At 35.4% G+C, this 21,529-nt stretch overlaps 1 protein-coding gene across 4 annotated transcripts in view; it reads right to left on the reverse strand.

Moving 5' to 3' along the window:
• Positions 1 to 21,529, reverse strand: part of Src64B (Tyrosine-protein kinase Src64B) — a 57,975-nt gene that overhangs the window by 12,362 nt on the left and 24,084 nt on the right. The window contains exon 1 of one of the 4 annotated variants that reach the window (XM_070112248.1): positions 14,300 to 14,321. The exons of the other annotated variants lie outside the window; for them this stretch is intronic. The gene's annotated coding sequence lies outside the window, so the exon portion shown is untranslated. Of the gene's footprint in view, positions 1 to 14,299; positions 14,322 to 21,529 lie in introns of those variants that run through there. 4 annotated transcript variants of the gene reach the window in all.

Below are 21,529 nucleotides of genomic sequence, written 5' to 3' on the forward strand. Positions count from 1 at the left end.
AACCTTTCACCTGCCTAAAGCGGCTCCCTATTACTATTAGCCCACTTATTGCTCTTTAACGGATCAGGCATGTGTATGTGTCGAGTCAAGGGTTGATTATCGCCTGTTGGCATTAATAGCGTTCAATTGGTTAATTGAGGGGTTGTGTAAATTGCAATTTGTGCCTCGATAATATCCTAGACGTGAACGAGAAGAGCAGGATAATAACAATAACAACAATGGCAGAGCAGCTCAGGCTGAATTGTTATTTTACAAATAGATTTCGATCGATTGTATTGAGTGTAATTAAGCGGGCTTACTTAGCAGCAACTGATATGAAGCGCTCGAATTGAGGCGCCTGTGGTTGTTGCAGAAAATTTAATGTGAAACATCTGTCTGGACTCGTACGATGAGCTGAGTTGGCGTCCGCTTCTTTTCCCCCTTTATGAGTGTAGATGACCGAGCAGTATGTCAAAGAGCAAGGTCCATGTGTGTCAGCTGCAGAAACTAAATTTGCTGTCAAAGAGACTCAAAACAAAAAACACAAAATGACCATTCAGCTGAGTGAAGTCCGAGCGGCCCCTGGACTTTTGGACACAAAGCGTTGACAAATGAAAACCGCACAGTCAAACGAAAAATCGAAAGCAAGGAAACTTGCTGAAAGGAAATCCGATTGCATTTCAATTTTATTTTGATTTTCATATTTTTATTTTTTTTATTTCTTCTTCCTTTTAGTATTGTGCAGTGAGCTGGAAATCGGAGCATGGGGCAGATCATAAAGGATTAAAAGCGATACTCAGTTTTCTGGTGCTATTTAGCAGTTGAAGTAGTGCATTGAGTGCAAAAATATATGTAGAATGGAAAAGAATTTCAAGGCGGAAGGAAATGAAGTAAGGAAGGATATAAAAACCGTGCAAAATAATGATGATAAATTACATATATACTCTGCTAAGTGTTCCATGGGATATTCGAAAGGATAGACATTCACTTAGAACAACTTTTTCTACAGATTTTCTTTGATTATTTTAATACCCCTTTACTATTCTTTGAATGGCGATATTATTTTTACTCAGATATTCAGCTCTAAGTACACCAAGTACGGATTCAAAACGTGGAAATAAAAGCACTATGAACAAGCTAAAATACCTTTCAGAAAAAAATTATACACAACAATTTGATTTGTATCTTTGCATCGTTGTATAGCAGCAATAAGCTATGGTGGTCCGATATCCGCGAATCTGACAAATTAGCAGCTTCTTGGAGGGAAAAATACTTCTGTTAAATTTAAGATTAATATTTTATAAACTGAGGGAGTAGTTCGCGTATATACAGACAGACAGACGGAAATAGCTAAATCGGTTCAGGTCGTCACGCTGATAATTTATATAAATATATATTATAGGGTTTCTTTTTTGGCGTTACAAATTTCGCTAACTTAATATACGCTGTACAGGCTATAAAAATGTACATCACGCAGTAAGCACAGATTCTCGAAGCCCGCCTAGTTTTTTACACTTCGCTTCTTAATTTTAATTAATGCATATAATATAATTTTGTTTATATAAAATATCTCTAATACTGACGAAAAATACCAGTGAGACAGAAAAATTATCTTGGAGTCCACGTAAGGCATTGGGATTATAGCTTTCTAACTTACTGAATTACTTTTTGTATTCTTGAATAATAATTTTCTGCGCGCAAAGCCCTACCATTTACGATAATTAGCCACATATGAATATAAAACAAGTTTCATTTGATATCTGCAAAAAAAAAAGACTACAAAAACAGCATTGTCAATCTTTCTTTAATTTGTAGCAAATGGATTTTAAAGAATTTTTCAAATTAAAGTTAGAAAAGAGAAAACAGGATCTATCGACGTCAAATAGAGACAATTATCTATGGTAAAATATAGGAAATATTAGTGATACAGTCGTGACTACCTCTAATAAAAGGTATTTTTTTCAAGTCGACAGAAACATTAAACTAAATCACTGTATAACGCACTATTACCGCATAAAGTTGTAAATAAAGCCTTTAAACAGTGTTTGATTGAAATCGAACAAACGTGACAATGGTTTAAAGAGGATGTAAATAAAACAACAATGAAAGCAGAGAATTAAATTAAATGCCGGAAAGAAACTTTAGGTATTCTAAGATGCTTTCTAACCTCAAAAACTATATAACAAAACAATGCATGAGCAAAAACACAAATTTCCAGAGCAAATTCATGTTAAGGGGCAATGCAAATGTTTTCGACTTCGATTCATATAATTTTGCTTTTTCGCATTTTTTCAATTGCCTGTTTCCCGTTACATTTGTACACGTTCAAGGTTTTTCCCCTTTGCATCGTTAAAATGTTGTTTACATACCTAATTTTTATGTTGGTTACGGTTACTTGCGGTTTTCCTAGCACTTCAACCCTGTTTTATGTTTGATACGCCAACAACAGCAAAAATCACTTGAACAGCTAATGTGACGACGAAATGACGAAAGGAAAAGGGACGAGTGAGAGCATGCGTCTGTCTCTACTTAAAAAGTCGACTCCGCGTCCGCTTCCGGTAACGCCACTCTAGCCAAACAAGCTACGGAGCAGGCTCACAAGCCGGCAGAGCAGGCAAGGCACGCAGGCAAAGAAACAGACAGACTATGAACGCCAGACAGTCGTTCACCTTTAAGAGTCACGTGTTATCGATTAGTTTAAAATATGTAATGTGCAGACACACACACACACACATATTTAGAAGAACGCACTATGTATGAACAGAAGACGTTCGTTGGCACAAGAAAGCGGATAATTGCAGGGAAATCCACCAGCAAATGTGCGGGCTCCTTGGTGTCGTGTGTGTGGTGTGGCAGCTATGTTGAAACGCAATTATACACGAATTATGCTCGCTTTCGCGCGCTGCCAAGGTAGCAACGGAACACTCGCGGTGGTGTAATAAAACACTTCCAAACTCTGGTCTGCCCGCTGCCGGTACTCGATGCACCCATACTCTTTCTCTGGCATATGCGTGCATACATGTATGTGTATTGGTGTTGTAAATCTCAAGAGCGACGCGTGGCTTGCTGACACAACAAGAGTATGTGTGGGTATGTGTGCACAGGTATTAAATCTCTAACAGTCTCCACATAGCCAGGCTTAATGTAAACAAACGGCGCATGTCTATCACCAGGAATGTATGGCAGTGCAGATTTCGATGAAGAATTTGGTTAAACGCTCAAAATGTGGATTAAGGCTGTGTGTGTTTACACTTTTACCACGCATACCGTAATGCACTAATAGCACCCAAACACACCAAATGCGCTTTAAGGGAATTTCTTTCACCTTCGGGGTATTTGACTTTTTATTGGAAACCTAGCGAAGAATGCCTAACACTCACATCCGCTTTTGAAAAAAGCAAACAAGCTTAAACACATAACGGAGTTGATTGTTTTTTGTCACATATGTTGCATGTATGCTATCAGTCATAACCATAATTTCAAATTTTTTTTTCAATTTCATAACAATCACAACGCCTTTTGTTTTACAGCGCTTTATTTGGTCACACGAAGTTAGCAAATCGGATGCCATTCATTACAATGTTAATAAGTCACGCTAAAATTGTTATTGCTGCACTATTGATTTTCGTAATTGCGATTACAAATCTATCAAGTGTTTGCTCAGACGTTCTTATAGATATGTATATATACTCGTACACATACCTAATGGGGTGCTTCATGACACTTAGGAAAATTTGTGGCGTACGAGAAAGAAAAGAAAAAAATATTTCAGTATGACATTAACATAACTGCCAAAGCTTGAAGTGCGGCGGAACGAACAAGCAACTGGTATAAAGCAGATTGCTTTAACGTAGTAGTCTGGTAATTGCATCTCTTTAATGCTTTTTTAGGAATATTTTATTTGGAAAAAATATAATTCAATCAGTTTCATTTATTTTGTAATATATTATTAATAGTGTAAAAAAAATTATTTTTGTCTTTGTTGTTGTTTCACCGAAGTGAACGTATCAAAAAAAGGTGGGGGCTGGCAATGGAAAAATATTTTATTAAATTGTTTAATTCTATAACATCTTTAGAATATTGTCCTTCATTCTCTAATTGATTCGAGTATTAGTTTTGGAGATAAAGCCTTGAAAAGTTGCGCCCTAGAGGTCAGCTTTATAGTCACTTAAAACTTTAAACGCGTTTTTCTGTAAATTTTTTCAAAGTCGGTTGTCAAGATTTTTAGGGAACTGTACAACCGATTCGAAAGTTTATACAGGTCTTCAGATGTAATTTACAAGATCTTGAACGAAGATTCTTTTTTTCAATTACAACAATATAAAAAAACGCCGAGAAATTTTCACCAAAAAACACGTATTTTTTCCTTTACTTTTGATTATTTTATAAGAAGTTTTGCTGTCAACTCGGAGGCACCTTTTTTCCGAGGAACTGCCGGAAATGACGTCGTGATGGTATAGTTTTAAATATTGTCTTTTGAAAATTTCACAAAATCTTTGTAAATTATTTGTCTTAAAAGTTTGTAAAAAATATTTAATTTTTTATATAAAAAAAATATATATATTGAAAATAGGTCGCCTTTTGACCAAGCAAACTTTTATAACCCCTTAATTATAGAAGAATAAAACAATAAGCAGATATAAATGTAGGCAACATTTTATAACAAACTTTGTTTAGTAAAAAAAAAACATAATTTCTTTTATAAATTGAGAGATGCAAATTTATGAAATGCTGCAAAGGCTTTCGAATCAAAAAATATAGAATCACGTTTGTATTTTGAAGTTGCGAAAGTACTATACAAAATTATTTATGTTAGAAAAATATCTCACTAATGCAATTTCACAGCAATGACTCAGCAATGATTATTTCACATAAATTTTAACGTAATTATGTCAAGTTTCATACATGTTTAGATTTCCAAATGATCGTTGTAGCAGTATACAAACAATTACTATTCACCAATGAGTCTCTAATTTTATATATTTTTAAAATTTCAGTTAATTTACTGTTTGCAACCTGTTGCGACTTCTCATAATGAGTGGCTGTTTTGCGAATAATTGAAATGAAGTAACACGACTGCTGGAAACGAGCAGGAAACGATGGGATTGTGTGATAAGAAGCGATTATTGGCACGAACGGTAGCTATCAGCGAGTGTGGAGACAAAATAATTGTTTAGCAAAATGCAATTATTGTAAATAAATAATTAATGAGCAAACAAGTATGTGTTTTGATGCGAAACAGCTTTAATTGAATATTTTCCATAGAAATGTTTCCTCAGAAATTAGAAAAATACAAAGATTCAAAAATTTGTCATGAGTAAAAAAGCAATGCATGAATAATTTGTAGGTGGGATATATTTGATGCATGAAAAGAAGGATTAAGTGATACTTTTTTATAGAAAATTATTAAATTTTTTATAAATGTACACTGCACATTGAGGGCCATTATCTCAATGTCTGGTTAAACATATTGGAAAATGGTTTTTTTAATATCTGGTTAGCAACCATCTGTCAATTAAGTTCTAGAAAACTTTACCGAAAGAAGGAGTCTTGGTTAGTTTCTAACCAGAGCATGAAATGCTAGCTGTCAGCTGTAAAATCTATAAGCATAGACGGAGCTCAGACGAGGATGCTCTTGTTGCTCATTATCATTATTTATGAAGCATATTTGCATTCATATGTATATGCATATTACATACAAAAAAGGTTAATAACAACTTGTTTAGTTGAAGAGACCGAAACCCATATCATCGTGGTCTTTACAGTTTGTCGTGTTCACAATGCTTAAGTTTTATGAACGGTTTTCGCCACGCATTCAAAATAATCGAACGATCTGTAGGTCAGCTAACCACAACTTGGTGAAAACTGTTCTGTCAGTTAAAGCTATCATCCAGTTAAGCTAACAGTGGTTAAGGATAATATTAACTAGACGTTGAGATAAACGGCCCTAACTCGGGTTTCTCATATAACAGTTTCTGACCTTTTCACGATGACTAATAATGCACGAACAAACACACAGTGGTATTATAAGCTTGTAGTTAGCTGCACATATCTCCAAAATCAACACAATTATGCAATATCATTTCACTATCGCCATTTGGAAATGACAGACAAACTGAGTAGTCAGCAGTGAATAATTCAATTAACTCACAGTTGCAGTACTTTCAATGCGAAATAATTGGCGTTCGGAGCGAAAAAATCGCATACTTGTTTTAATAAACGAGCAGTAAATTGGATTGTTTGCCCGAACGCCGTGTGTATGTAAGACATTTTATGTTATTTGTACGCATGTAAAATTACTGAACAATTTTAATAAAAGCTTTTTATATGTGTTTGTACTTTCATACATACAGGCACAGGCACGTAATTTGCTTCATTAAAGGTTAAATATTAAATGAAATTTGTAATAACGGCCCATTATGCAGATGAATGTGCTGCACACACTTTCTGACTCGAAGTTTTTAACCTTCATAATTTAATTTAATAGAAAAACCAATAAAGAAAATTTCGAAAATTTTGTAACAAATAACAATTATTTCAAAATATGTCACAAGCTGATCTATACTTATATAGACAATATGAATTTGACAGGAGGCACAGAAATAAATAACTTCGGTACATTGGAACTGGGAAGGATATGATCTGATTTTGACCATTTTTTAAATAACATAGGTTACATATGTACATATATCAGAACAGCCCTTGTTTAATTTTTACACCTCCTCTTAATTTAGTGCTTAGTTATGCCACTTTATAGGTTTTCTTTTAATGGCGTTTTGTGCGCGTGGCAGTGATTGATGATCTGATATTAACAATTTCCTCGGAGATTACACAGTTGCTTTACACAATACTCCATGACAAATTTTTTATTTTTCTTGTGAAATAAAAAAATTTCCATACAAAATATACTAAGCTGGGTGAAACGTCAATTTATAATACCTCTAATGGCCCAACATAAAGAGGTACTCATTGAAGATGATTAATAATTGGATTTATTTTATGTTAGGTTGTTAAATCTTCTGTAGCATAATTTCAACGGTTGATCAACTACGAACATTATATCGAGGTGAAATCAACTATATGATTAGTGATACATACAAAAATATATACCTATGTATGTGAATAATCATAGCGCAGAAAAAAAAGTAAAATCATAAAACCACATTGCCTACACTTCCGCCGTGCTAAAAAGCAGGTTGATTCCATAAAATTAATAAAACAGCTTAGTATTAGCTTAAATGAGCAAAATTGACTTTTACAACTACTTGCAACAAAAACAACTTGGATAATGAGAAGCTTGGCGAGAAAAAGTTCACAACTTTAAATTTAATCCGTATTGCTTCTTTCAGGGATTAAAGTCAAAGTACTTTCGTGTATTTAAAAAAATCAACACTGCTTACCTGTCGTCTCTGCCGAGCGCGCCCAACCGCTGCAGGCTTAGAATGGAAACTATGTTGCAATAGAGCGTTAGTGTTGATGACCCACATAGCCATCAAAGTGGAGGAGCTGCACATGCCGCATACCAATTACTTCAACGCACTCACCGCTTCATATACATACATACAAACATTTGTATAAAAGAGTATATGCAAAACATATATATGTGTGCACTATTATTTTTGTGTGCAAGCGAATGTGCCAAATACTGGTAAGTGTCATTATGTTTTTTTGTTAAATTGCTGCAAAAGCCAAAGGCGAAGCGAAGCAAAGTGAGCGAACAGACGTGACTTTAATTTGGTCTAAGTAAAGAAAAAACAAATAGTATATGCATATATGTGTGCATGCATTGTACATGAAAAGCAAAAGTGAAACTTACTGATTTGCAGAATGCACGTGAACGTAAAAAAGGAGGCGTGTACTTACAACCTACGTACTCCGTGTACTTGTACTCCAGTGACGTGCGGATTAATGAAGGAGCACATTATCATATAAAATGGGTGTGCACTTTCGCTTTGTGGAAATGCACACATTTATTTTTTCTACTAGACATGTATGTATATATACAGGTACATCGAGATCTATGTACTAAATTTTTTTTATTATTCAACTATTCGGTAAAATCCTCAAACGAAATAGCGTATACCACGAGAAGAGACAGCAAATTTTCATCAAAAAGCTATATTTTTTTATTCATTATTAAGTCAAACCCACACACACTTCCAAAGAACACGGATGTCTTTCAATATTATTTTATATTTAAATTAAACTTGCGTCTCTTAATTATTTGCAATATAACAAAATCCTCTTAGGTAGTATACTGGATGTTCCTGAGAAGCTATATTAAAAAGTATACGAGCTATTGTCTCCGAGAACCATCTTCGCCTATTTCCAAAAATTAAAAAACGCGTTCCAAATTTTACGCGCTTCAGCTGAACTGAATGGGTCGACACTACAGCGGATACTACACTGTAACCATAAAAAATCGATTTCATTTCAAATCCTAGACTGACTTTCTAATATACTCAGAACCTTGTCCAATAAAAATTGATCTAATCTAAAGATTTATTAGTCTTTTTCGAAAGCGAGTCCATATATCCCACTTTTTACAATACAACATTGTCAAATGTCAAAATTAAACTACAGCAGTGTAAATAGTAAAGACTTGACGATATAATCTTTACTTATCTCTTCAAAATCAATTTATTTTTAGATTAAGTTTAAATCATGCCTTGTCAGCATAAATTTTTAGCTTGTACTAGAAAGCGAGAGAGTTAGGTATCGAAACAACATTTTTCGAATTTGCTGCAGCATGGAATTTTCTTCTGCCTGTTTTGTATGTAATTATATATTATATGTACAACGATTGAATCGATTTTTTTGATTTGACTATATTTTGGCATGCCAAAAACGACCAAAATTTGGGTTAAAATTCAACTTTTTTAAACGCCGCCATTTTGTCAATTTTTTTTTTTTTTTTGATCGTAGGTTTGTATTGTAAGAAGAATATCTTTTAGTATAACCAGAATTTTTATTCCTAGGTTTCATCCACGGAGAAGGCCGGAATCACTGCAGCAATGGAAGATTTTTTAAGCGCCGTCGGAGAGCTTGCATAACTCATAAAATATTTTTTTTTTTAAATTTCACTGTGTATTCTCGAAACACATATAAATATACCCTGAAATTCGATATGCATAGTGTTTTTTTTTTTTTTAATTCCCAAAAATCGAAGTTTTTTAAGGCTGTCACACTAGGTACCCCTCAATGTTTTTGTAGAGCGAATATAAACATACACCCATTATTTCATTCTCACTGAACTTCATTAAATTGTAATTAAAACAAAATCTGACTCGTAGCAGCCTAGTAAAACTATATACGATTTTTAAATTTTTGAAAGTTCAAAATTAGTGTCCAATCTCTACTAATATTACAACTCTATTTTTTTCAAAGCTTTCCGTAACCAAAACTTTTCATGGGATGAATTAACACATATTCATGCTAAAAAGTGTAAGTAAGTATATATAGTACATATTTAGGTAAGCAAACAGTAAATGCGTGTATGATGACATAGTGAGCACCCCCAAAAAAGCTTAAAGCTGTACCGTAACCTTACATTAACAAAGAGATGTACGACATGTCCGTATATACGTAGTTGACGCTCCTTTTTATGTACTCCTTACACTTTTCGACAATTCATTGTTATTTTGACCACAACTTTGTCCGGCAACAAATTCTCTGAACTATATAACTTCTTGTGGTGACGCCATCGGCACCCAATAATGGTGTTGGCAATGATGACGTTGCTTTTGCTGCGAGCATCGCCAGCAGTATGAAATTGAAATTTGCTGCGGTACGTTACATGCCATACCATAATTAAGTAAAACGCAAACAAACGCCCTCTCCGTAAATGGTGGAGCCGCATGAAGAGGTGGAAGAAGGTGGCATACAAAGCGAATATAGAAACATTTCTTATGGATTTTAATCAGTGATTTATATTTTCATATACCCCGCTACCAATTGTGCGTAGTAGGAAATCTTTGTACGAAAATTATGACAGATCACAGGTCCATTACGGAGTAACGAAAAGCAGCCGAAGATATTACTTTTCTTGTGATAAGAATTTTTTTTTTAATTTAAATTTTTCCAACAAGTTATTCATTTTGACGAATTACTTATTTACAACACTGAAACTTATTTGTATTACTTGAAGCTTGTTAAACGAAGAATTTCCTACTGTTGTTGGCACCACCCACATTTGAGCGTTAATATGTTTGCGTTATTAATCAGATAATTTCGTATTTTGTGTACATGCAGACCTGGTGATTTTTGGTTTGATAGCAAATTAATTAACTGTGATTTATTGATGTGCTTAATCGAATTCCCGAAAAATTGTTGCACCTTTGTAGTTAGGTTATTCGAGAGTTCTCATGATTTGCTAATACTTTCGACTATGAAAAGGTTTACTTCATATTCAAGCTGAGCTTGAATTGTTTAGCAATAAAATAACAAGCATTAAATTTAATATGTGTTTTAGTATCGAAATAAAACAACAAAGAATTGAGAGATTTCTAAGAGCAGTAGAAAATTCGCCTAACACGGTGATGAGCTCACAAAGTATCGTCTGATGAATGTTTGCCATCCGGGTTTAAAAGTGCTATGACAAGGTATTGGTGTTCTTAATATCGCATCTTTTTGGCGCATTCTATGAAAATTTAAAAAGCCATTCAAGTCTACCGGATTCGCGTGGATAAATTTTCACTGCATCTTTATGGTAAGTATCTAAGCACGCTCTTTCGGTTAAAGCTCTTCAGATTTGATATTACACCACAATTCAGTTTTAATGCTTAAATCAGCTTCCTTAGTCAAGCTATATTAATTTCACGTCAGCACCACACAACAATAACATTTACTTTCAAACTTTTGTGATATTTACACATATGATGAAAGAAAGAATTGAAATAAATTTAATTTGCTATTTTTGCGCGCAGAAAAACGTGGACGAAATGAGGTCACACACATATACATCACTATGCTTAAAATACATACTCTCCACATAAAATGCGCTTTAGCTTCAAAGAGAACGAAAAATTAAATTTTACTATTCGTACGTGCACGGATTTATGGAAAGCTCCTTAGCAAAATGGCGAAAATAATTTAATTTAGTTTTACTTCTTAGAACGCATATGCTGCCAGTAAAGTATCTTAACTTTGGCACGAAGCGGCAGAGCAAAGCAAACGCGGTAAAGATCATTTAATATATACAAATGGGGAGAAGCATTAGCGTGTATATATGTAGGAAGGTATATTAGTACCTGAAAATATAAAAAAAAGTTTCGTGATTATTGGCAAGTATTTCACCATTCCGTTCCAGTTCAGAATGCTAAAAACGTTTCATCAACTCATGCAGTAAAGAAGAAATGTATTTGAAGAAGTTCTTTCAAGGAAGCGCGATGTTAATTTTTATTAAGGCTCTATTTCAAACGGAGAACCACATTATTAGAGTTCTAAACTTACGAGGACAAAATTAGAAAGAGAAAATAAGAAAGATAAAGGAAAACATATTATCGATCCCCTTCTGATGAGGGAAGGAATTTCACGAACCTTATTAATACTGCAGAAGTATTTTTTATACTTTTCTTAAGATTAGTGAATTAGCAACAACAGCCAAGTACAACACAAGATTTAATGAAACGTCGACTCGGCTTCAATTAAGCAAGGGCTATAAATGATATGTGTACGTACATATGTTTGAGGAGAAACCAGAGACGAAAACAACGAATATTTGTAGTCGTATATATGAGATATTTGTTGCACAAGTCAAGTGTATTGACATTCACGGTGCTAAACAATATGCTGACCTCGAGCAAATAGTAAATAGGGCACAAGAATGCAAATTTATACCATATAACAAATACAACAACCACAGCAAACAAATAGTACCTAGCAGCAAGTGCTTTCATGGCGTCCCAAGAATGCAGTAAAATTGAGTCTAATGGTGGCGGCAAATATGGCGCTGGACGAAGTATGACGACAACGCGGAGCTTGATGAAATCACCAACAACAATGCGGCTCCTTGCTGGAGCGTTTAAACAAATGTGAGTCTTTACTATTAGTGGCGTTGCGTGCCGAACGTGCGCATGCATACACGTGCCTCTGCAGCCACCAGCCACCAGCCAGCATGCCAAGCAGCCAATGCGGATCATGAATAACATACAAAGTAGCGGCTGCTTCTGGGGCACGTTGAGACATTTGGAAAGCACCCAGAGGACATTATAACCATCATTTTGTTGGCAAGTGCGGCGTCCGTTCCGCACACATTCACATCTGTATGTGTGTAAGCATGTGCCGATCAGCTAGTGTGCGTGCGTGCGTGTGCCAGTGCGAAAGTGTGAGTGTGTGAACATAAAACCATATTGCTGCATGTACAAACTCAACTGTTGTTGGCCGGCAGCTGTCCTTAATAACCAGTCATATATATAAATATGTATGTATGTATGCATGTGGCAGCCAGTGGTAGGTGCATACGCAATGCAGTGGGAAATAAGAAACCGAAGTGGGAGACTAGAAAAAAGTACGAAATGGCGGACGTGTGTGCGGCGGGTGAATATACATATGTATATGTATGTATGTATGTGCCCACAAATCTATGTCAAAGGAGCTATAAAGGAGAAGGGTGAATGGCAAATGACTAGCATGCCAAGAAGCATGTTGAGACAAGCAGTGCGAAAACATGCCGTCAAAGTCAATAAATATGATGTAAACTCCAAAATGAGCACTTGCGTGACACACAGCAAATAAAATAATTGGTTCATGTGAAACCATGTTGATCTTAAAAATATTAACATTTAACTGGTAAAAATAATATTTTGTTAGTGACCGGCGATCGCTTGTCACCACTTCGATTCACCTCTACTCTTCTCGCTATGGTTGGAGAGCAACAACAGTGTTCTTTATACTATCCCTCTCAGATAGAGTCTGTCTATCAGGTTTATACTAGTTGTTTGTTCGATTTGCGACTCTCTAAAATTTAATAAATCGAACAACTATCAAAAACAACCGAATGCCATCTATATAGCTGTTTACTTTTTGAATACTATCATTCGCTTTTAAAATTAAACTCTACTGACTATTTACTTAGGATCGATACTATGCGATTTCACCCTCATAGTTCATTGGATTTTGTTGGCATGGTTCGCAATTTTAGTAATGATTTCTCACTACTTCTCTAACTGCTCGAGATCAAAACCTGTTCGTTTTATTAAGAAACAAATATTATTAAGGGTGTGGCGTGCGGTTAGATACTGAACTGGAGGATAAATGTCATAAGTTGTGTCAAAATATGTTCCACCAACACTTTTGAACTAACCGAGGTTCAGTTTCACTATAAAACTCTTTACTTGTTTATGTGTCTCCAAAAGTAGGTTGAAGCAATAACCTTTACAATATACATAATTCTTTATTAGAACTATTTTTCGCCTACACATGTCACATACGAAACAAATTTGAGCTTTCAGATAGCCAATGTGCAAATCGAATGCTGCGAAAGCTAAAAATACTGGTGGTTGCCGTTGTCAGGATAAGACATATGGTTAAAATGCTGAAGCTTAATCCTAACTGACTAATACCAACGGGCGCCAACATGTCCGAAAAGGAGTGAGTGCCAATTGGGGAAAACTACGGGTGACTGGAATTGACAATGAGACTGTCACCCACACGCTATGCTATATACTACAACAAATATATATACTTATATGGTGAACATAAAATGGCTAATGGGCGAAGACAAATATTTAAACGCACATGTAAGGAATCCATGAATATTTCCATACATATACGTAAGTATGGATGTGTACGGTATATGTCAACATTAAATAATTTATGTATTAGTTGACTGTAATATATTCATAAGTGTGTATTATATATGCACAACAAAAATATTATCCATTTTATAAAAACAACTTGGCAACTTTTTAACATGATTGATTGGCAATATTGACGCCACTTCGTATTTGTTGCTAAAGCTTAGAAAGGAGGAGAAGATGAAAGAGGAAATGTAGAGAAATGCGAGTACTGAATCGGAAAAGTCCATAGCCGTCATCAGATAGCAAAGTAAATAAAAGAACAATCACATTCTGCAATTTGATCAAAATATCGCGGCATAAAAAGTGAAATGCAAATAAAAAAGTAATGGGCAAAGGGAATATTGCATACGAAAATAAACAAAAATGAAAAAATAACTTTCACACATATGAATGCGCAAATGCATGTGTGTATGTGTAAATATGTCAGACATTTGACAAGTACAAACAAATTATGTACCAAATAAAATAAGCACAATGGTGACAGCAAAGGATACAAGTTTAAATTTCATAAGCGGACTCACATTTCATTTATTAAGAACTTAATACACCAATGAGCCGGTCTCACCTGCAAAAATAGAAACAATTTATTACAAATTATATCTAGTAGAAATTATATAAAATCTATATATGTACATATGTACATTAGAGCTGGTCAATTTTTTTTTCTATAAAATCGCAAATGCTGTAAATGCCCTACGGCTCATTCTGAACAACTTTGCCTAAGAGGCTATGTGCCTAAAACCGGTTTCGAGCCAGGGTATTTTAAGCGAAGTTTATCTTTTAGGCATTATACAATTTTCTTCGTCAATTTTTGAGACATTTGATTGAAATTTAATACATAGGTGCATTTGATATTTCATTGATCATTTATCGGATTTTACCAGATCAGAGAACTATATCACATATCTCCCCTACAACCGAATATTCTGATTTTTTATTTACCGGTATCCTGCCTTTAATTAAAAAGCTAAGAGCACGAAAATTTGCTCCTCTAAGCATACTTAACAATGACAGTGAAAATAAATAAAATCGGATAACTATAATATATATGTAGCTTCCATGCAACCGATTATTGTATAGAATCATATTCTATTGATCAAAGTTCTTCAGAATGATCCGTAGAATATTTCGCACATATGCAATTATTTCGTTTCTGGGCTGCCTGTAAATCAACACGCTCTAATGTTTAAAATAACCTGTGGCAAGGGATAAGTTCGGGCTTCGCATTGGATATGCGAGAAAGATTCAGCGATAACTGCAAAGACTTATTATAAAAAAAAAATTCGAACGAATACTGACATTAACCTAACAGTTGTTGCGCTTTTCGAGAATTTAAAAAAAATGCTTGCAAAAATGTCAATAAAATTTAATTCTAGAAGCTTTTGTCAGTACCCTACTGTGATGAAAGAAAAATCCAGCCCTGAGCTTATTACATAAGTTAAATAATGACCATGATAATGAATAATACGAGCAATTGATATGTCGTCGTTTCTTATGCAGTAGATGTGATAAAAGTAATTATATAACAATTAAAACTACAGCGGGAGTGTCTGCAGGTCAAAGTGGGTTTTGATTATGATATATTTAATATCTCGTGGCCTAAATGAAGCTTAAACCAGGAATTCATCTAAACTTCTCGGTCTCAATAGAACGATACTAAATTTCAATGATGCCGAATCGTTACAAAAAAAAAATCTCCAACTGAGATTAGTTTGTATCTCTAAATTTTACATTACAAAATAAACAATTTACTTGAAATATGCCCCACAAGCATAGCTATTGCAAACAAAAATATTAGAATGCATAAGTACACACAAAGAAACCGGTGACACGAAGTTCAATAACAAAACTTCGCGTGTAATAATCATCGAAAAAGGAAATCGAACGGTGTACAACGTTCAAAATTCAGAACTAAGTGCTTAGGCGCACAAAGAAAGCGTAAAATTGTCCATGGGTTCACCCACAGCACTCGGCACTCAGAGCGGTCAAAAACGAAAAAAACGGGGCATCGACCGCATGGCACTTACACACACACACACCCTCCAGAAACGGACGTAGACAAGCCTGCGATTTATTTGAAGTCACTACCCGGTGGGTGAAACGCGGACCCACCAACACTCACACAAGTATATATAACCGCACATGTGAGCTACATGAAAGTTTAAAATGCACTTGAGGTTTCGGGTAGCCTTGCATGTTTTGATTTATATCAAATTCGTTTATTTTCCAACGTGCAGCTGTCATGTGCTCGAAAAGCAATTTGTTTTTGTATTACAACGGGCAATCCGAATTGCCAAAGTAATTTGAATAATAGCGTATAAATAAATTACTTCATTTCCTATGCAATTACGGATATGTATGAACTCCGTTATGTTTACTACGTGTAATTGTTGTACGTTGATTGTGCATTTGCTATTTGGTTATTAAGTTTTGGCTTTTGGTAAGCAAAGAATGTTTATAAACAATCTTTTATTTTTTATGCATATGCTTGTATGTACATATGTAGGTAAAAGCAATGCGAAGAATGTTAACTTTTCCCGTCATATCTGTCAAGTGCACATTTAGGTCATTTGGCCATTTCAACTTTTTTATCCGAAACGAGGAGAAAACAAAAGTGTTCTTGGAATCCTTCGTTATTGGAAAATTATTTTTATGGTTAAAGAATGATTGAAGTTTACAAACCGAAAAACTAGGCTTCAATTAATGAGAAGAAAATAAGCGCGGTTTAGCAAAATGACTTTACCACCTTGGATACAATACATTCCGATGAATAGGCGTTCTAATTGCAACAAACGGTTCAGTGTCATCTAGATAGTTGGTTGGCTGAGAGGAGAGCCGCAGTAGTTAGGTCATCATTGGGGACATTGTGCTTCCGAGTGGTAACCCACTAAGTTCTCCGCGCATGCTGCTCTGTATTCCGCCGAATCCACTTTACAAATATTCTGAAGGTGGGACCTTAGGGATGGATATCTTACAGCGACCCCTACAATGTTACTAAGATACCTCTTGTCTAAAAGCAGAAGCGTTTTGATCTGATCACCATTAATACTATCTCAAAGTAACTTGGTGGTATGCCTGTTCCAAGTCCTGAGGTGTTTCTCTAGAGCTAGATGCAGTTTGCAAGGATTACATCACTTCAATCCACATAGTTGCGCCCAAAACGGATTGCTGCAGGCACGGGAGGACATAATGAAAACTAACCGAATACCTTTACAGTATACAGGTAAGTTTACAGTAAACCTTAAATGTTTCAGAATCGATCCAAATATGCTACATCGAAAAAAGTAAACGGAAGTATACAGAAACCCCAGACAGAATCACTGCCAAAAAGACTGCCAGAACAGTATCTGAAAAAAATAAATAAAATCTAATGGATTAGCACCAATTTGTACTTGTTCGCGCTTTACAAAAAAAAGTTCTTTACAAATGCGCATCAAATGACATACATACGTCCCAAATAGACACTTCAATAGCAGCAATATGCCACATCATTGCCGCTAAACAAGCAATAAATCAACTGCAATGAAACAGAAATAGAAAAGTCACAACTAAAGGAACAAAAGTGCCCACACTCAAAGCGATACTGTTTCGCTATTAATACACATCGGCATGCAGGCAGTCATTATGTCAGACTGTCGCAGTGGCAATGCTTTGCTACACAAATGTATATGTATATGCATATGTATATTTGATGGGACGAGGTGTGACGGCGAGCGTCAGAGGGCGACAAGCGTTGCATGTGGCCGATATTTATGTAAAGGCGATTTATTGCCACACATACATATGGACATGTGTGTATGAGTGTGTGTGGGCTGTGCGATTGCACCATGTCATGATTATCCCGACAGCAAGCACGGCGAAAACGTTGGGTGCGGGGTGATTGCTGTTGCTGTTGTTGCTGCTTCATAAACATGACATGCTCCACATTTGCTGACATTTTATGTACTTCACGAAAAAAAATCGGTATACATTAACACACATATATATATGCAAATATGCATGTACCGTTATGCGGGCACTTTCAAAAGTTGTTGAATGTGAAGGAGGAGCAGCTACTGGACGACAGCGGCAGGCACTCAGGCGCTCTAGTACACTTTCTTAAGCTCCAACACACACACACACACACACACACACTTTCCACTTTTGCATTTGTAGTTTGCTGTTGGCACAGATACATTTTCGGCAAACGAAAATTACCCGAAGGCTCAAGACGAAGGCAGGTCTCACAGGTGAATTGTGTTGAGTGCCATGGCAACTAGTCAACATTTTTGAGTGCGCGCGAGCTGGGCACACTTTTGCAATGGATTTGCGCCCAAAAGCGAGCTTTGAAAAATAATTACGAACATTAAAACACATTTTAAGCTTCATAAGTGTCACTTTGCATACAAATTCGCATTAACATAATGAATGAAATACTGCAATGGAAATCCCATTTTAGAATTGAAGTAGCAGCGTCCATATAAATGCGTTGTGTAGACTGCAGATTGGATTTCCGTATTTCGTATTTAAATTGTTTTCATACACACCCACACATACACACACAGCTTACCGCACTTCCAGTTTACATGGAAGTATGTGTGTGCGCACACCTGCAGGCGATGGCAAAAAATTCCGCACATTTGCAATTTTTGTTTTACAATCAGTAACACTTATGCACGGCGAGAGATTTGTAAATATATGGCATAGGCATCCTGTAGGAAAATCTGAACAAAGCGCAGTAAACAATCTCGTGTGGATGCTGACCAATTCCTAACATCTATTTTTGGCATTCGGAATTAATGCGTCGCTTTAGTTTGCAGTTGATTTTTTAACAACTAACAGTTAAAGTGCATAAGTTCATATTTACAGTTTCTCAAAAACATTAATATAAAAAAGTTGAAATTGAAGTTATACTTTTTCGACTACACAAATATATACTATAATCTCATAATAAAATATAATTGACGTTCGCTCATCTGGTAAACACTTTTACTCCTAGTTAGAGTTTCTTTATATTGTCCAATAAAGTTTTTAGCCTGAAAATAGGCCTTTTTTTATTTGAAAAATAGTTTTGTTGCCGATCCGAAGCTGCAATCAAAACCGTTTACTTCACAGTACAGAGCACACCTACACCACGGCCGCCGCAAATCTAATAATATATTTATATTAAAATACATCTCATCTCAGTATGGTTTTGCGCAATAATTTAATATATGTATGTGTACTTACTAAACTATTTACCGACATTTCGGCGCGGTGGCAAATAAGCTTGCTAACAAATATGAGCTCTAAATTTAATATTAAAAATCTATAGACTATAATTCCCCTTTCCCTGTCATTTCCTTAACAAAAGAGTAGAGTACAATTCGAAACTAATGGATTTCCCTGCGGGGCAGCATGTTGGTCCCAACACGAAACATCGTCTTATCAAGATGTACACAAAAAATAAATTACAGCACAAAAACCGTAAGCTCCAACACATAAAGGCATGCAATGTAAGTACAAATGTGTGCGTTGGGTGTGTTCAACATCACCACCTGCAACTTCGTTTTAAAGCGTTTCCTTCTTGCGTCTGTGGTGCCCGTCTTGTACGCTGACGCAGACACGAAACACCTTCAAGTGTCGGAAATTATGAATGAATGAACGAGAAATTTGCGCTCCTGCCATGTACGGAGAGCTGAGGTTGAAGAACACACACATGTGCATGTGTATGTGTGCGGTAAGTCTGAAAAAGGATCTCCAGTAGGGCGACATTTCTGAATGCATTGCGCCGTACTTAAGAGCAGCGTGAGGGTGTAGGTGTGTGTTGAAATTTGCTACCGGCTGCATTCACCCACCATTTTGTGTAGCCCCGAACACTTTCCACTGACAATGACAATGTTTGTTCATGCGACCGCATTGTGGTTTAAATTTCCGCCAAGGACATAGACATAGGTGTGGGAGCGGAGGCCATATCATTAATATTCATTTCCCTAAACGGTTAATAAATAAATTCTGGCAGTATAAGCTGTGTAGTAGGCTTAGTTGAATAGGATTTTGGTTATAAGTTAAATAATAGATTGTAGAGCTGACTTTTAGCAGAATACCAATTCGGTGGAAGTTCTTCGGTCTGCAGTCGGTACAGGCAAGGTAATTAAAGTCAATAAAAAGTCATAGAGTTAGTATTTGGAATACGATTTAAATAATCGTATATAATGAATCGAAACAGAGGAAGTTAACATTAGTTCCAAAAACGGCTGCTTGACTCTTTGTCCTTGATACTCAATAAGTAGGTTTAAAGAAAAATATATAGATACCTGAGAAGACGCGTTGTCGTGGATACACATTGAAATGCCGGTTGATTCTAGATACGTAAGGGTCTAACCTGCTACAGTACCGAAATCGCAAATAAACGAAGACTGCTAAGGTTTGATAAGACAAATCAAGTTTCTCGCCGATGGTTTGGGCTTCCTAGAAATTAATTTAAGGCATGTGAGAAATGTTGATTATAAATTAGACATTTCACCTCCATCTGCATTTAACAAGTGTCTATCTAAGCTAAGCTAACAAGCTGAGTCCACTCACTGTCACTAAAAGTCTCATATTCAAAAGATTGATTGCATTGAACATGTGGAACACATATTCCAATAATAGATACAAGCTCAAACAAAGAGCAATAAACTTTCCCAAAGGCGATTGCGAATAAACCTTCTTAAAGTCATAAATATACAAGCAACAACAGCAGCGATTTAATAAGCTGCACCTTGAGGAAAGTTCTTTCAACACACACACATGTTTTCGCATGCATTAAATGCGCATTCAAGGAAAGCTGGGCGAAGGGTTCAATTTATGAACTTTGCTTTGCCCTTACTTTTCTACTACGAATAGGGCAGGTCGAGAGCGTAGCGCGACTTCTGCTGGAAGAAATGTTTATAATAAAATATTGTTTTGAAAAAGTAATTTGCCACTGTGGTGTGCTTCATAAATAGAAAATTTCAATACATACACCCTCACCCTTCAAGCCCATATTGAGAAGAACAGAGAAGCATGTCAAATTACCAATGTCCATTATCGGACTTACTATTTACGTTTTCATGCATTTTCTTGTGCGTCATACATATAAAATATTTACATAGAGCTCGTCGTCGCCGATGTCTATAGAAGCTTGCTTGTAAATGGAGAAGGTTAAGCGGTTTGTCACTGAATTATCGGCTTATATTGTGGCCACCACCTGAACGTCCGCTGAGAGATAGAGATAGAGAGAGAGAGAGAGAGTGGAGGGCAGCTAATGGAAGTATATTTTTTTTAATCACATACATATTCTACTTATTTATTTCCATACATCTGTTGGAAAAATGTTTAGAAAAGTGTTTAATGATTACAAAAAACGTATTACTTTACTTAAATAAAACTTCCATAGTGCGATATATAATAATATATTTATTATAATAAATATTTATAATATATTTATTATAATAAATATTTATAATATATTTATTATAATAATATATATTACAAGTTTCTCCTTTTTAAATGTTTAACTTTTCTGTGAAATACAACTTGTGTTATTTGTTATATAATTTTAAAAAAGTTGCCTACATTTAGGAGAAGTTTTTATTAATCAATATTTCTAATTTACCTGTCTACAAAAACATGGGGACTCGCTTGCAGTATCATACTAGGTGGTCCATAAACCGAGAGATCTGGTTAGAATCAATAAAAACTTACTGCAAAGTATAAAAAACGATTTTACAAAACAAACACCTAAACTTTCAGTTCCTACGTTCGTATTT

Source organism: Bactrocera oleae, chromosome 6, assembly GCF_042242935.1.
Source record: "Bactrocera oleae isolate idBacOlea1 chromosome 6, idBacOlea1, whole genome shotgun sequence".
Classification (NCBI taxonomy): domain Eukaryota; kingdom Metazoa; phylum Arthropoda; class Insecta; order Diptera; family Tephritidae; genus Bactrocera; species Bactrocera oleae.